Here is an 18,994-nt window from a genome sequence, read left to right on the forward strand (position 1 = left end):
ACTCTTGCATGCAGGCTTGTGGAGTTCCTAGTGTGGGTGGGAGGAGCCCATCTACCTGGTAGAACTGGTTCCAGAGAGTGGCTGGCCCAATTCAACCTGCTGTCAAATGAGGATGAGAGATGACCCACTGACAGCAGTTTGGTTTGGGACTGTCCCATACCCATGCCAGGAGCCAAATGAGACCCAACACAGCTAAGCATAGCAAAAAAGGCATTTTCGTGGCCTTGGACATTGTAGGGGACTCCCTCCTTCTTTCACTCTTGTCAGGAGCATGGGAAGGGGCCAGGGGAGTCACCCAGGGCTCCAGCAGGAGTGTGGATCCCGGGTGACACCACTTTGCAGGGAGGGTCCAGATGATATCATTTGAGGATATTTCTCACATGTGTCAGTTTTAAGTTATTCTGCTTCCTAATCACTAGCCCTAATCACTGGGTACAATTCCCTCCCCCTCCTGTGAAAGTTCATCGTTATTATAAGCGATGAGTGGCCCTTGTATCCTGGAATTTAGGCAAAGCTTCTGCCTTAGGCAGACTAGGATTCCAAATCAGCACACTTGGGGTGGTGGTACTGGTGGGAGGAGGTGGTCCACCATCCTTTACTGGAGTATTGGAAGGCGACAGGAGTGAGAGAATAGGTGTATGGGGATCCGGAGGAGGAGGGGAAAATGAGGACTAGGTTTCACCTTTGAGGGCAAGAACAGGCAGTTGGGGTGTCTCCAGAGCGTTTTGCTAAGGTGCAGAACGCCCGGAAGGGGGAGAATTTAGCATAGTAGGTATTGCGGGCAGCCACGAACCAGGTGCTATTATATGACCAGGCACTATTTTTTTTTTTGCGGTACGCGGACCTCTCACTGTTGTGGCCTCTCCCGTTGCAGAGCACAGGCTCCGGACGCGCAGGCTCAGCGGCCATGGCTCACGGGCCCAGCCGCTCCGCGGCGTGTGGGGATCCTCCAGGACCGGGGCACGAACCCGCGTCCCCTGCATTGGCAGGCGGACTCGCAACCACTGCGCCACCAGGGAAGCCCAGGGCACTATTTTTTAATTTTAATAGGAGCTGTTTGAAAAGCCTATTCTGGTGCTCAGTGAGGTCAGTTAATCGGATAAATGGAAGTTTCCTGTTCTCAGGCCCAACTCTGTGTATCTTGTAAAGTGCATTGTGACCCTTGATCTGAATCCAGTTTAGGGCACCAGTAGGAATTAGGCGGGCCCTGAACAGTGGCGTCCCACCCGGAGTGTCAGGTATATGCCCGCCTTAAGCCGCTGTGTTGACCACGGCCCGGGCATGCCGAATACTGCCAGCAGATGGCGGTAAAGGCCCAATAAAAGGAACCTGTTAACGACTTGTAAGGGCGGGCTCTCCGGGAATGAAACCCCAGGTTGTAAATCGTCCTTGGTGAGTTTTTACAATTGGACATTTGGGCTGTTAGTGTGGTGATGGGAGGCTTTCGTTATGCGCCCATTGCTATGGCCTGCTCCCTGCCTACTTGAGCTGGCCTGCATCCTCCTTTGTCTCCATTTTTCTCGCGTCCCTATTTGTAGTCCCACAAGCCTTCCTTCCTCCCGCCAAACAAGCTCATTTCCTGCTCAGCCTTTGCACTGGCTGGTCCGCTGCTCTGACGGTTGTTCTCAGGGTCGGTCTTACCTGACCACCATGTCTAAGGTAGCTCTTCACGTCGCATCACTCTGTTTTATTTTCTTTATAGCAGCAGTTACTATCTGGTATTACACATTCATTTACTTCTTTTTATGTTTGTTGTCTGATTTCCCCAACCATAAGGTGAGTTGCATGAAGGTAAACAATTTGTCATGCTTGTTTACTGCTACCTGTGGTGTGGGGAGCACTTCCTGGCACATAGTTGGTGATCAGTAAATATATATTACATTATCAAATGGGTGAATGACTCTCTATTGTAAAGCTAGGTTTCTGCAGAGACACTCACATCGCCATGGAAATGAAGCCCCCACCCAAGGAAAACGATCCAATGAAGAGGCAAAATGGAGTATATGGCTAAGATACTGTCTTAGAAGATTGTCCCCAGTCTGTGAGCTTGTGATGGCAGGCTGGTTTTTGGTCATGCCTCCCATTGTGCTGAGGCAATGAACAGAACACTTGTGACCCTGAATTGTCCCTCATCTTCTCAGTGGCTTGTCCCTGTGTTACACATTGCAGAATCTTTTTTGTGCAGCTTTTTTCCCTGCTTGGATTGAACCTACGAATCGTCTCCTGAGAATGAAGCTGCAACTAGTGCCCCACCTCCTCCCTCCCACCCCCAACCCGGGCAGGGTTCAGTTACCTCCACCTCCTGTGAATGTTCATCATTGTTATTAGCTATGAATTGGCCCTTGCACACATGGAATTTATTCTGCTTTACGCAAATTAGGATTTGTGTAGGAGGATAAATAGAGGAGATAATGCAAGAGGGAAGATCAGCAGATACAAGCTCTTGTTGCTTAAGATGGTGATTTGGTTATTACTAGTCAATATCTTAGGGCTGGGTGGATTTGTTTTTTTTTTTTTTAGAAGGGGAACATTAAAATTATAGATTAAAAATAAGTGTTTAAATAACTAAAGTTTTATGTAGATGTGCATAGTTATGGGCAGAGTCGTTTTGAACAACTGAATGAGAACACAGGTATAACATTGACTAGACAATTTTCTCTTTCGAAATGTTTACTGTAAAAACAATTCTAAATGAAAAACAAATCAGAACACTTAGCTCTCACAGTCCTGAGTCACTTCTGAGGGCAGTGGGGTGTATTCCATCATGATGCATCTCAGTGTGACTCCAGACTCGTGTCCCTAATACTGGCTATCAGCCTTGATTTCAGTTTTTTCATGAGAGATAAAAAAGGTGCTTTAGAGAGTCAGTTGAACACAAACACAACCAGAGATTTCAGGATGGTTCTTCACTTCATATCTCATTTCCAGGTTTCTGGGGACACAGTATGTGCTCGGTGGGGGTAGCTTGCTCTCTGCTTGTGCCGGACATGTGCTGCTTTTGCTGTCCAGCATCCACTCTACACCCTTGATAACAATTCCTAAATTTCCATTTGGGGAATCCACCCCGACCCCATTCTCAGTCCATGAAGAAGCTGATTCTATTTCTGGGTTTGGGGGTGGGGTTTATGACCAAGACTGAGGCCATCAGAGCATTCCATTTCCCAGTCACTGACTGGTTCAACGATGAGCACATGACCCAAGTCAGGCCAGATAGGGCTAATGAGGTTCAGGTCTTGGACTTCCACTGGGGAAGGGAGCTCTCTTTCCCACTGGGTTTGATATTAAAGTTGATGTGTTCTTGTAGCTTGAAGCATCATGTATAGCCTGACAGTGAATCCAATACAGCAGGAGGTAGCATATTACCTTTGGAGGTGAAAGGAAGATGGGTTTATTTATTTTTATTTTTTTAATTTTTTTTTTTGCAGTACGCGGGCCTCTCACTGTTGTGGCCTCTCCCATTGCGGAGCACAGGCTCCAGACGCGCAGGCTTAGCGGCCATGGCTCACGGGCCCAGCCGCTCCACGGCATGTGGGATCCTCCCGGACTGGGGCACGAACCTGTGTCCCCTGCATCGGCAGGCGGACTCTCAACCACTGCGCCACCAGGGAAGCCCGAAGATGGGTTTTAATGACATCATGTGAGCCCTGACCAGCTGCCCTTGAAGACTGTCCCTGGCCTTTTAGTTGTGTGAACCAATAGATTACCTGAAGAGCCTTGACTGATCTGTAGCTTAATCACTCCCTTGTGTAATTATGCCTGCAAGTTGATAGCAAGCACTTTCTACAGTTTGCATTCTTAGGAAAGGAAGATGCAAAAGTTTAAAGAAGCATTCTTACTTATCAAAATACTTGAATAAATTCTGGAAGTGCAGCTTCATGGCTATTACATTCTGTGATTAATCCAACCAACATTATGAGCCTCCTCTATGACAGTGCTAGGTTCCCATTTCAGCAAGGTCAGGGCTCCTCAGCCATAGGAAATAAAAGCAGTCCCTAAACGTTTCTTTTTTTTCTAAAATAAATATTGATTTATTTATTTGGCTGCACCGGGTCTTAGTTGTGGCACATGGGATCTTTTAGTTGTGGCATGCAAACTCTTAGTTGCAGCATGTGGGATCTAGTTCCCTGACCAGGGATCGAACTCAGGCCCACTGCTTTGGGAGTGCAGAGTCTTAGCCACTGGACAACCAGGGAAGTCCCTCTAAATGTTTCCATTTACTTAATTGGCATGCCAACTCAGTCCGAATGTCAGCACCCCCATGAAGAAATGAGCAATTTTCACCACTACAATGGCTTCAAGTTCAGATCTTCTGATTTGTCACATCAGTAAAAATAATTACCTCGTTAACCATGGGAGTCAGGGCTGGCTTCATGGGTGTCTTGTGAAGTCACACAGGTCCCCATACTCAAAAGAACTCTCTGCTTGGTTTAATATTCTACAATAGCTGTCTTGAAATACTTAATAATTTTAGAACAAGGGAGCTACATTGTATTTCGTATTGGGCCCTATGAGTTATGTATCTCGTACTGATTGGAATCCAACAAGTTGAATCTCATATTCTTTAAGTCCCCCCATTTGTTGATTTGCAGAAGCAGCTCAATGCATTCTTCATCAGATTTATGCCATCAGCCTGCAATTCTACCACCTGGTTCTATGAAAATGAGTGAATTTCTGTGTTGTGTTTCATAGCCTCAGGACATACTGGATGATGATTAAGGGCACGGGCATAGAGCAATGTCACATCTCTCACTTCTTTCATCATGTTGCTTGACTGATAAATGATGCTGTGGAAGAAGAGCTTGAATAACGGCTGGAACATTCTCTTCTGGTTTGCATTGCTCTAGGGAACTCAGCTTTTCACATTCATGCTAAATTTAGTAATTATTTACCGGCATGCCCAAAGAGTTATGGGTGCTAAAATAAGGCCCAAAGCTTTTGCTAAAAATATCAAGATGGGCACATTTTGTTCATAGTTCACAAGTTGGATGCTTCTTAGAGAGATCCTTTGTCTAAGTAAAAATGGCACCAATAATGGGACCTGGGAGAGTTTGAATGCCAGGTGAGAGAATGGTTCTTTCTAACTGTTAGATACATGAGAGGGACTCCCCAAGCACCCTCCCCTCCTTCACAGAGTTGTTTTTGGAAGCCATGACATCTTTTGTAAGGGGCAGTGATCAAAGGCAGCTGCCGGGGAGGCACAAGTAAAGAACCGGAAGTGCCTTAGGAGACATTCAAACTCCTTTTGACGTGAAGGGAAAATATACTTGTGACTGAGAAATAACCTCACAAGTGGTTAGCTTATTCAAAGCCTTCATTTAATATGAGATTCAGTTCCTCCAACATTTTCTTATGAAAAATTTCAAACATAGAGTAAATTTGAAAGAATTTTATGGTGAACACCCTTTCTCCACCACCTAGATTCTACTCTTGACAGTTTACGCTACTTGCTACCATACTGTCCGTCATCCATCTGTCCATCCACCCATCCATTCATTTACTTTTCATGATGAATTTCTTTTATTTCAAATTAATTATGAATTAAAAGAACAGTTAAGAACACATAACATAAAATTTACCATCTTAACCATTTCTAAGTGCACAGTTGAGTTGTTTTAAGTATATACACATTGTTGTGCAACTAATCTCAGGAACTTTTCAACTTGCAAGCTGAAACTATATACCCATTAAATCACAATTTTCCAAATTCCCCTTCCCCCAGCCCTTGGCAAACACTATTCTACTATTGTTTCTATGAATTTGACTACCCTAGATATATATCTCAGTTAAGTGGAATCATACAGTATTTGTCTTTTCTGCAACTGACTTTTTTCACTTAGCATAATGTCCTCAAAGTTCAACCATGTTGTAGCATGTGTCAGAATTTCCTTCCTTTTCAAGAATTAATAATATTCCATATGGTATGTACATACCACCTTTTGTCTATCAGTTCGTTGGTTGATGGACTCGTGGGTTGTTTGTGAATGGTGCTGCTATGAATATTGGTGTGCAAATATCTCTTCAAGATCCTGCTTTCAATTCTTTTTTTTTTGAACTTCATTGAAGAATAATTGACAAATATAATTGTATATATTTAAAGTGTATTAAAATATGTTTTCTATTTCCTTAATCCATTCATCATTCTATCTAGAAGGACCATGGCAAAGACAGATTCTCTCTTTCCTTAGTAGCAGAACCCCAAATTTTAGCTCGACACATTGCCTCTAGGAATAAAGACAACACTTTCTAGCTTCCCTTGAAGCTGGTGTGACCACGTAACTAAGTTCTAGAGAGTGGTATGTAATCAGAAGTGTTGTGTGGGAATTTTGGGAAGGTCTCTTAAAGGGGTGGTGATAAGGACCCATTCTCTTCCATTCCTTCTATTCTTTATAACAAAAGTGTGATGGCTGGAGACCCAGCACCCATTTTGTGTCATGAGGTGATTTTGAGTATGGGGGCTATTCATCAGGGATGGTGAGAGAGCAAAGTAGCAACCTGGGTTGTTGATGACATGGTTGGCCTGTCAAATCATTCCCTTGATGGATTTCTACAGAATTATTTTGCATAAGAGAGAAATAAACTTCTAATTGCTTAAATCTTTTTGATTTCTCCATTATATGAAGTTGGATTTAATCCTAACAATAAAAGGAGCTTTCCCACATCCTATCTATATCTTTTTTATAACCTCAATTTTTTTCAAACAAAAATCTGTAATAAAGTTCATACTTTTTAAAATCTAAGGTTTAAAACATCATTTTAATATTCATATTTTCTATAATGACAAACATTTTGGTGTATGAGCCTTGTGGTAGTAATTAGGTAGGTTTTTACTTCTTTGTCTCTTGTGGTTGGTGGAACCAAGTGACTAGTTCACAATGAATTGTGAGAAGTGCCTGCAGCCACTTGAGCACTGGCGCATTTAAGTGCCAGTGTGAGGCTCTGCAGAGCTCCTTTTCCTTCTGGAACGGTAGTTGGCAATATTAACAACCAGCCTGGGTCCAATGAGGAGCAGAGCACCCCACTGACATGTGTTGGACATATCACATGAGCAAGAAAGAACCTTTTTCTTTAAGACCATTGAGATTTCAAGATTGTTGTTACTACAGCATACCCTAGCCTAGCTGTCCTCAAAGTGTGATCAGTAGACTTCTGAGGGCTCCCCAAACCCCTTAAGGTGGTCCTCAGAGGGACAAAACTATGTTCATAATGACACAAAGACATTATTTGCCTTGTTTTGCCTTGCTGACATTTGCACTCATGGTGCAAAAGCAATAGTGAATAAAACTGCTGGAGCTATAGCATGAATCAAGGTGGTGGTACCCAGCTCTATTCTTCACTTCCTTCCCAGTAAAACAAATAAGCAAGCAAAACACCCAAACAAACCCAAAAAACTAGTTTTACTTAAGAATATCCTTGATGAAAATGATAACTTTTTAAAATCAAATTTCATTCCTCGAGTATACATCTTTTTAATATTCTGTATGATGAAATGGGAAGTACATCAAAAGCAACTTTGAAATATAATGGTGTTTCAAGGACAAAGCCCTTGTGCCACTGAGTGGTGAGCTGGACTAGCTGCTCTGTTCATGAAACATCATTTTCACTTGGATAAATGGCTTGCAGACAAGCCCTGGCTATCCAGAATTTGGTATTTGCTAGACTACTTTTTTTTTTTTTTTACGAATGATTCAAGTGAGCCAGTCACTTGAAGGACAATGACAGATAGTGTATGTTGGTCTTGACAAAATCCAAACTGTATCCACCACTATGAATTTGAAGCTTCTCAGGTCTTAAAGGCTTTTCTGATCAGTGGTGATATTAACAAATATAAAAAAATTTTTAATAGCTTTATTGGAGTATAATTGCTTTACAACGTTGTGTTAGTTTCTGTTGTACAACAACGTGAATCAGCTATAACTATACATACATCCCCATATCCCCTCCCACCCTCCCTATCCCACCCCTCTAGGTCATCACAAAGCATTGAGCTGATCTCCCTGTGCTATGCAGCAGCTTCCCACTAGCCATCCATTTTACATTTGGTAGTGTGTGTATGTCAATGCTACTCTCTCACTTCATCCCAGCTTCCCCGTCCCCCTCCTCCGTGTCCTCAAGTCTGTCCTCTACATCTGCATCTTTATTCCTGCCCTGCCACTAGGTTCATCAGTATCGTTTTTTTTGATTCCATATATGTGTGTTTGCGTACGGTACAAATATAAAATTTTGATAGTGTATAATGAAACATATCAGAATGTGGAAGACCTGTATAACTCATTAAATCAATCTTTTCCAAATGACCAATGCATGAAGTGACCAAATCTTGCATGGGTAACAGGTCCATTTAAAGAACAAAATAGACCAATGCATTTTAATGTAACAGAGTACAAGAAATTTCTTTGACATGGTTTCAGACTCCAAGTTACAAATAACTTTTAAGAAACTACCACTTGTTTGGGTTTGTATGTAATATCAAAGAAGACTATCTACAAATGAAAATGAAAACCAGAATGAATACAGAAACAAACATGAGAGTACTGCTGTCTTCTATTAAATCTAGGAAAGAGATTTGTAGAAATTAAAACAAAACCATTTTTCTCCTTCAATTATTTCAAAAAATTCATATTTTTCATAATATATTTGTGTTAGCAAGTAATGAGTTTATTATTGCTATTTAAAAATCAATTAATAAAGAGATATTAAAAATTTCTTAGTTTTAACTTCAAATGTGGTCATTATTGATAGACATAACCCATATAAACAAAAGCTCTCTTTTAGGTCCTCAATAATTTTTGGTCTCTGGACCAAAAATATTTGAGACCTGCTGCCCCAGCTTATCCTGACTGATAGGATTATAATTTTTAGTTACATTGTTTAAATATTCTTTTATTTGATCCTTTACATATTCATTTAACAAATATTCATTGAGCACTACTACATGCCAATTATTCTTCTAGGCCCTGGGGCTTCAGCATTAAATAAAAGAGATAAAACCATTCACCCTTATGGGGTTTACATTCTAGTGTGGAGGGGGGAACAAAAAATAGACAGAACAAATAGGTAACATCTCTAACATGTTAGATGTCAGTAAAGCTACGGGAAAAATGTGACAGGAAGAGGGAATAGGGAATTCATGGAGTAAGGGTATTTAATTTTACACAGGGCAGTCAGTGAAGGCCTCACCAAGGTGACATGTGATCAAAGACCTAAACGAAGTGAGATAGGGAGCCATGTGGATGCTTGGAACGGTCACTTTAGTAACAAGGAAGTGCAGGAGCTCACTGGTTATGTTCAAAATACCCAGGAGCCCAGTGTGGCTGGATTGGCTTATTGCAATCAGCATTATAGGATAGTTTATTACCATTATTAATAATATACTTTATGTAATTTTTCCTTGTCTTCCTGATAATCTACTGGTCCTACGTATGGATCCTAACTTTTTCTCTGGTGTAATTTGGTGTATGTAAGCTATTTTGCTGGATACTTTTGGCTGGTATCATCTTCAGAATGTGACCTATAGTGTTTCTCTCTGGCTGTTTAATTACTACTCATATTATCTCAGAAAGCAAGTACTGTCATTATGAGGATTTATCCCTCAGTTTTATGAGGCAAGTGAGAGAAGATCCAATACTCAGAAATATTAAAGGCTTTTGTATACGGATGTTACAGTTGGAAGAAGGTATTCATTCATTCATTCAACAAACACTTACTATTTGCAAGGCCCTGTTCTAGGCTCTTGAGATATACCTGTTAAGAAAACAGATGAAGGTTCCTGCTCTTGTGAATCTTGATTATTAAGTAAGTGGAGGTAGAGAATCAATGATAAACATCACAATTAAGTAAATTATATGTTATATTAGAAGGTAATATGATGGAGAAACCTATGGCTTTTATTGTGACGATGATTTCAAGGGTGTATACTTATCTCCAAGCTCATCAAGTTGTACACATTAAATATATACAGCTTTTGTATGTCAGTTATATCTCAATAAAGTGTTTTAAAAAAAGGTGATAAAAAAAAGGTGATAAATGCCATGGAAAAAGAGAAGAGTAAGGAGTTTTTTTTTTATAAACACATTTTTATTTGTTTAAAAAAATATTTATTTATTTATGGCTGCTTCAGGTCTTAGTTGCAGCATGCAGTCTTCTCTCTAGGTGTGGCGCACCATGTGGGATCTTAGTACCCTGACCAGGGATCGAACCCATGTCCCCTGCATTGGAAGGTGGATTCTTAATCACTGGACCACCAGGGAAGTCCTGAGTAAAGAGTTCTGCTTAAGTCTTTGTAACTTCTACACATAAGTACAACATTAAATAAAAATTCTTTACTTTTAAAAATTCTGTGGCAAATGCTCTTTTATTTCCAAATTTAGACTCACAGAATCTCCCGAGATAGTAACCGAGGAAGATTGATGCGGTCACTGATGATTATCAGGGTAACTCATTTTCTTATGTCTAGGTAATCTTAGTAACTGTTATTTGAAGGCTTTCTTCTTTGACAGAGGAGAGATTAGTACTGTAAATATTTTGTCTCTGTATCTTGCCTTATGTGGTAACATTAGCTTGTATAACAAACAAATTCCCCAATTCAGCAGCTTACTCCTCACATACATCCTCATCTGCATTGTGAGGGGTGGGGTTTGTTCCTCTACTCAGTCACTCAGGGACTCAAGCGGATGGAGGCTCTGCCATCTTCAAGTGGCTGCCAAGGTGACCCCAGGTATCACCATCCTCTGGAAGGATATTCGATGAAAGAGAGTGGGATATAACACAGGAGGATTTTACAGGTCACCAAGAAGTGGTATAACTCACTTCCACCTGTATATTCTCTGGGCCAGGACTCAGTCACATTAGCCCCTTAACTGCAAAGAAGTCCTTGAGATGTAGTCTAGAGGTGTACCCAAGAGGGAAAGAAATTAGTTTTGATGACCAGTTAGCCTGATATTGTCACTTTTCCTATGGAAAAAGTTAATTGTCATTTTTAGTAGGAAAAGGGGGCTGTGTATTCTTTCTGCTCTAGGAGCTGTAACCTCACTTTCAGCTGCCCTGTGATCAAGTCAGTAACTGGAGAAACAGATACGGAGGTGATGACGTTTCATGTGGTCAGAGGCTGCAGGTGGCTGTAGTTATCCCATGTAACTACATTGTCATTTTTTCCTTGAAAAAAAGAATGAGTACCCAAACTTCTGGTTACAAATAAAAAATGTCCAAATATTAAAGCTTTTCAATTACTTTTTTTCTTTTTTCTGATTTTTCTCATTCTTCCTCTCACTTATAACTTCTATTACTATTTTAAACCTTAGGTACTATCCTATTAGCATCTTAATCTTATCTAAATTGTCATATCAAAGAATGTGTTTAAATTATAACATTGTTTAAAACTTGAAAACAACCTTAATTAAAAACACAATTAAAGCTAAATTAAGCATATTATTGAGATAATACCTACAATGCACTATTTCTTTCTGGGTTTTAGAAAAGTCAGGGTGATTATATTTAGACTATATATACTGATAAAGCTTACCCAGAGACATGGGGTTACAGTATATCCTTTTCTTTTAACTTTTTATAATTTGATCACTTTAGAATTAAATTCCAATTAAAAAATGTCTTTAGATATACACAGGTACTTATCACTGTATTTTATTAAAGTCTCAAAGGTATTTTTAAAAAAGCAGAAGATACAACATCCCAATGCAAATAATATTAATTGCAAATCTGTTTTTCTTTGCCATTGCTACATAACAAATGACCATAGACTTAGCAACTTAAAACACCCTATATATTTATTAGTTTACATTTCTGTGTGTCAGAAGTCCAGGTGGGCTTGGCCAAGTTCTGTGCTTGGGGTATCACAAGTCTGAAATCAAAGTGTCGGCTGGGCAGGCCTCTTATCTGGGAGCTCTCATAAAGAGTCAGCTTCCAAGCTCATTCATGTTGTTGAAGCCCCTGTTTCCTTGTTTCCTTTCTGGTTGCTACCTGGGGACGGCTTTCAGCTCCTAGAGGCCACCCACATTCTTTGTCTTGGCCCCCCTCCATCTTCAAGCCGGCAAGGCTGTGTCAGATCCTTGTCATGCTTCACAGCTCTCTGACTCCTGCTACCAGCCAGAGAAAACTCTACTTCTAAAGCCTGGCCTGACTGAATAGGCCCATGTGAATAATCTGTATATTAAGGCCAACTAACTTGGGACTTTAATTATATCTGTACAGTCCCTTCGTAATGGTACTTATATCAGTGTTTGATTGAATAACCAGGGGACAGGAATCTTGAAGGGGGACAACGTTAGAATTCTGTCACAAAATCCATGTTTGCATTACGTTTACATATCCTTGAGTGTCATTTTAGGTAATGGAAAATCTCAAGCTTTATAGAAAGGCAAAGGAAATTAAAATGTTTGTAGACAGCTTTGCTTTAGTGTTAAAAGCTAATTAAAAAAAGAAAGAATTAAACATGCCATGTCTGTACTTTCAAAACTTTTTACATTGTGTAATCAATGCACCTTCATGATTGAAGCCTGTCTATATTCATTTTTCTCAAAACAGTTACAACTATTTACCAATAGGTATTTTTCTTTTTGCCAGTTGGTAAAATTAAGTATTGAAATACCAGAACTGAGTGTTATGGACTTTTGTATCTCCCATCCCCCATCCAAATTCATATGTGTCTGTTTGCAAACTTGGGAATTTCCAGGGTGAAATCTGACCATGGGCCCAGTACACAGAGGGCAGGGAGAGACCAGAGAACAAGGCAACCCCTCCAGATTGGTAGGTGGCAGGTTAAATAAGCAAGGGAACTTACATTTGAGGCTTGTCTTGAGTGGCTGCAAGACAAGTAGGTTTCCACACCTACCTGCCAGACTCTTAAAAGCTTGTGCAGAGGCCTTTATGGGGTTCAGTCTTGTACACAGTCCAGATGGCCTCAACAACACATTGCTCTCAAGGTTGCAACCATGAAATGGCTCCAGCTAGGGGAATGGTGGACTGAAGGTACATTCCAAGGATGGGGAGAGTGTGGGGAGCCTCCGACTGCCTGGCTCCAGCTCAGGGTCAACTGACGGTCACGTCCTCTCCATGATCTCCTCCAACAATGTGTTGAAACTGTAAATCCCACCTCCCCCCCACCATTTGACTATATCTGGAGATAGAACCTCTAAGGGAATAATTAAGGTTAAATGAGGTCATAAGGGTGGGGCTCTGATCCTTCAGAATTAGTGTCATTATAAGAAGAAACACAGGAGAGCAAGCTCTCTCTTTCTACCTCGTGTGGACACAGCAAGAAGATGGCCATCTACAAGCCAGGAAGAGAGCACTCTCCAGAAACTCACCCTGACACCCTTGATCTGGGACTTACAGTCTCCAGAGCTGTGAGAAATATATTTCTTTTGTTAAGCTACGATATCTTGTTGTTGTTTTTTTTTTTTTTGCGGTACGCGGGCCTCTCACTGTTGTGGTCTCTCCCGTTGCGGAGCACAGGCTCCGGACGTGCAGGCTCAGCAGCCATGGCTCATGGGCCTAGCTGCTCCACAGCATGTGGGATCTTCTCGGACCAGAGCACGAACCCGCATCCCCTGCATCGGCAGGCAGACTCTCAACCACTGCACCACCAGGGAAGCCCAAGCTATGATATCTTGTTATGGCTGCCTGAGCAGATGAATGTACTAAGAAATATTAAAATTTACAGTATATTTCATACATTTTATTATTTGCCTTTAAATTTGGAAATAAGATAATTATTAAAATTAGGAAGTTAATCTATACATAGGCTATATTAAAGAGTGGTAGCTTATTGTTTTCAACTTAAATACCAGGGCCATTACATGTACTTTTTAGAAAAGGAAAATAATCATTTTCAAAAACCTCAGCATTTCAGCCTTAGAAAAGAATGTCTTGAGACACAGATGTAGAGAACAAACATATGGACACCAAGGGGGGAAAGCGGGGAGGAGGGGTTTGTGGTGGTGGTGGTGGGATGAATTGGGAGATTGAGATTGACATATATACACTAATATGTATAAAATAGATAACTAATAAGAACCTGCTGTATAAAAAATAAATAAATAAAATCCCCCCCCCCAAAAAAGAGAAAAGAATGTCTTAACAGCAGCTACTGTGCCATTTTTCTGGGCATAATGCCATGGCAAATGCCATGTTTTTATCAATTTCATGACTTGTTGCCAATTTGCACAGGATCAATTTTGCCTGCAAATACAAATAGCATTTTGATTTATTGATTAAAATTCATCTTGAAGTAGATTAATAGTACAACCTCTTAACATATTTTCCCTCCTCCTCCCTCTTCCTCCCTCTCTCCTTTTCTTCTTGGCCAATCATCATATAATTAGTTTTGAAATTAAAAAATTTAGAACTTGATTTCTTCTTTTTCTTTGAAAGGCAGAAAACTAACCAAGAAATAGGAGCAAGCCAAGTACATACCTATTCAGTTATGAAACTGAGCATAGTTAAAGCTCTATTTCCACATTTTTAAGCATTCATGCTTGTCACAGTTACTATTTTAGTAAGTCTTAAGACTGTTCTTTGTAGCAAAATGAGAAAGGGAGAGGAAAAGAGTCATCAAGTCTTTTCATAGGAGAATTGTTTGCTTAAGTTATAGGTAGAAGTTTAAGTTATAGCTTTTGAGAATTTATATTTTAGTATTTTATAAATATTTTATGAGGGACAAGTTTGTATAAACTAAAATGCTTTATTATCTTGGTATACCAAAGAAATTTATCCCCCCAAAATGGCATTTTTGTGATGGTGTTTTTAACTACTTAATTTCTAAAATTAACGTTCAGTTAATCACTATATTTTGGGTGGACAGTGGTATGAGTTTTAACTACCACCAAAATCAGGATACAGAACACCTATATCACCTCCCCCAATTCCCTTGCTATCCTTGACTATCACAGAAACGAATTCTTTCATCTCCTGCCCAGGAAATCTAAGCCTGGCAGGGAGCCCAGTTGAAGGAGAGAAGGGGAAGGAACCAGCACTCTTATCATTAGTTAATAGATGTTACTTCAGTCCTTCTATTTTAGTATGTTTTTCAGCCCCAGCATTTCCTTGGTCATACTGTCTATGAAGTAGACATTTGTTTTTCTGTTTATAATTAATTTCATCTTATTTTGCTCTGAGTAAAGACTTCAATGTGTTTAATTCCTGTTTTTAATTTTATTTTAAAAAATTTGATTGCAGACTTCCCTGGTAGTGCAGTGGTTAAGAATCCGCCTGCCGGGCTTCCCTGGTGGCGCAGTGGTTAAGAGTCCCCCTGCCGATGCAGGGGACACGGGTTCGTGCCCCGGTCCGGGAAGATCCCATATGCCGCGGAGCGGCTGGGCCCGTGGGCCATGGCCGCTGAGCCTGTGCGTCCGGAGCCTGTGCTCCACAACGGGAGAGGCCACAGCAGTGAGAGGCCCGTGTACTGCAAAAAAAAAAAAAAAAAAGAATCCGCCTGCCAGTGCAGGGGACACGGGTTTGAGCCCTGGTCCAGGAAGACCCCATATGTCACGGAGCAGCTAAGCCCGTACGCCACAACTACTGAGCCTGCGCTCTAGAGCCCTCGCGCTACAACTACTTAAGACCACAACGAGGGAAGCAGCCACCGCAGTAAGAAGCCCGTGAACCACAACGAAGAGTAGCCCCTGCCCACCGCAACTCGAGAAATCCCGAGAGCAGCAACGAAGACCCAACGCAGCCAAAATTAAATAAATAAATAAATATTAAAAAAAAAATTTTGATTGCAACCTAAAATGTTGATAATCCTTATGAATCTTCCACGGGCTTTTGAAAGAAATGTTTTTTTTTTTTCCCTAGACATGCAGAATATTCTCTCTGTATTAATTACTTCGTTTGTTAATTGTTTAGTAAAATTTCTCTATGTCCTTATTTTTTCATTTTTGTTCTTGATTTCTAATAGAATTAGTGGTGATTTACCTGGAAGAAATTTTAGGGCAGACAGTCTGGCTGGGAAAAACATTATAAGTAGAAATATTACAACACCTTCTCTCGTATTCTCTCAATTCTGTCTCCCTCACCACTCTGTGGCTGAAGGGGGTAGAAAAGAGCTGTAGTATCCTATCTTGGGGGTTTTGTCTTAACCTTTGATTGTTCACCATTGATAGTACCACAAATAATTTTGGGATTGTGCCTTGAAGAAGTAATTTACCTAAACTGTATGTATCGATGGAACTGTTCCTTTCTGTAGTTATATTTGTGGTACGCGGGCCTCTCACTGTCGTGGCCTCTCCCATTGCGGAGCACAGGCTCCGGACACGCAGGCTCCGAGGCCATGGCTCACGGGCCCAGCCGCTCCGCGGCATGTGGGATCTTCCCAGACCGGGGCACGAACCCGTGTCCCCTGCACTGGCAGGCAGACTCTCAACCACTGCGCCACCCATGTAGTTATATTCTTTAATCAATTATTTGGAATAACATAAGGACAATGAATATATATTTTTATATATATATATATATATATATATATAGTTTTTGGGGGGGCATTTGTAGCTGTTCTGCTCCGTGGATCCTTATGAATCCTTGACAGAGGGTAGGGGAATGAGTAGAAAGCTGGAGGATACTTGGCCAATTTGAGTTGTGATATGCTTTATAATTATAGTTGTGCTTCTGAAAGAATATTAGAATATTAAATTATACATATAAATAATTAATAAAAACACTATTCATAATCCCATATCTTTGCATCAATTTAGGGCCTCTTGCTATCAGAAATGTATTTATATAATAAAAAATTATTTATAACCCATGTTATTTTCTAAAAAGAAATTTATTGTTTTCTGACCTGGTCATGGATGTAAGGATGTGACTATGAGAAGCAGAGAGAGGGCAAAATGGCAAAAAGAGGGGGGAGACTCAGAGGTGGGGGAGGAGGACTGAGGGGAGGAGTAGAGTGACTTTGAGACCCGCGGCCCATGGGCTGAGGTGTCAGTGGCTGAAAAAGAACTTGAAAAAAAAAGGGAATTCTTATGAAGATTTGCTGGATAGTGATGATGCAAAATTTCTCCTACATCTCCCCAGAATAGCTAAATGCCCACCAGAATTTACCCATTTAACCCTAAATAGGAGTGTCTGATGATGAAACTTGTTTCCATTTATACTTTGTCAAACTTGGGTTTGCTAATCTTTTGAATATCTGACTAACTGATAGATAAAAAATGAGATCTCGTTGTACTTTTAATCTGCATCAATTTGATTACAAGTAAGATGGATTTTTCCCCCCATACTTTTTGGCTATTTTAGCAGTTAAGTTGCTAGTTCATGTCACTTATCCATTTTCTGTTGGGGTTTCATGTTTTCCTTGTTACTTTATGATAACCTGTTATATTTTAAAGGAATCAACACTCATCTATGTCTCAGTTTGTCTTTTATCTTTTAACTATTTATGATACTTTAATTTTTCTGTTTCACTTTGAGATTTATTTTAACAGCTTTAAAAAAATTTATTTATTTAGTCACCACACAGCATGTGGGATTTTATTTCCCCAACCAGGGATCAAACCTGTGCCCCCTGCAGTGGAAGGGCAGAGTTTTAACCACTGGACCACCAGGGATTTCCCCTTAAAGTTGTTTGTTTGTTTGTTTTTTTGAGGTATCATTGACATACAATACATTGCACACATATAAAGTGTACTATTTGGTAAGCTTTAAACTCATGTATACCTCTGCTAGGCCATCACCACAATCAAGATAATGAAATACCTATCACCCCTCCAAGTGTCCTCATGCCCCTTTGTAATCCCTCCCTCCAGTCCTCTCCACCCACCCCTTATATCCCCAGGCAACCTCTGATCTGCTTTCTGCCCACATAGCTTACTTGGAATTTTCTATAAATGGAATCATACACAATACACTTTTTTTGGTAATTAATTATTAAAGAAATGCAAATTAAAACCACCATGAGATACCACTACATACCTATTAGAGTGGCTAATTTTTTTTTTTGGCTGTGTGGCATGCGGGATCTTAGTTCCCCAACCAGGGGTGGAACCCGTGCCCCCTGCAGTGGAAGCACGGAGTCTTAAACACTGGACCTCCAGGGATGTCCCAGGAGTGGTTAAATTTAAAAAAACTGACTATACTAGATGTTGGTGAGGATGAGGAAGAGCTGGAACTTTCATAGACCGCTGGTGGGAATGTAAAATGACACATCCATCTTGGAAATCAGTTGGTATTTTCTTAAAAAGTTAAACATTCACCTACCATGTGACCCGGCTATTCCACTCCTAGGTATTTACCTGAGAGAAAAGAAAGCATAGGTTCTTGCAAAGACTTGTATATGAATGTTCACAGAAGATTTATTTGTAATTGCCCCAAACTGGAAACAACCCAAATGTCCATCGACTAATCAGTGGATGAATAAATTGTGGTATATTTATACAATGGAATAGTATTCATAAATAAAAAGAAGTGAACTATTGATACATGCAACAATATGGATATATTGCAAAATGATATCTTTTGTCATACAGAAAGCTAATATTTTATGCTATGTAAGTAGATTATTTGTATCAGTTTTGCCTTTACGGTCATACTTAGAACTTTCTCACTCTCAAATTAAATATTTAATGCTATGATCTTTTATTACTTTTATTTTTCACACTGTCATTTTAAAACCACCTGGAATTAATTTTGGTCTAAGATATGAGGTAGGGAATTGGTATTTAAATTTTTTTGGTATGGGGGGTTGGGGGATGGGACTGGAGGGACACCAGCAGCACTGGTCTCAGCTGACTAAAGAGATCCAGGGCCTGTGCTATCACACACATCCGACAACCCTTAAGGCAGAATCGAGGGGGCCAGTTAGGGAGGTACTTGCTGCCTCAAATTGTTACCAGTATTATATATTCTCTCTGGTGATTACAGTGTGTTGAGTCTAGTTCTATGTTCTATACATTACATCCTTGTTGATTACCTATTTTGTCTATGGAAGGGTCCTCTTAGATATCTTACCCTAAGACATTTTTCGAGAATAGGTGTCATTTAC

Source organism: Leucopleurus acutus (assembly GCF_964270905.1).
Source record: "Leucopleurus acutus genome assembly, chromosome: 16".
NCBI lineage: Eukaryota > Metazoa > Chordata > Mammalia > Artiodactyla > Delphinidae > Leucopleurus > Leucopleurus acutus.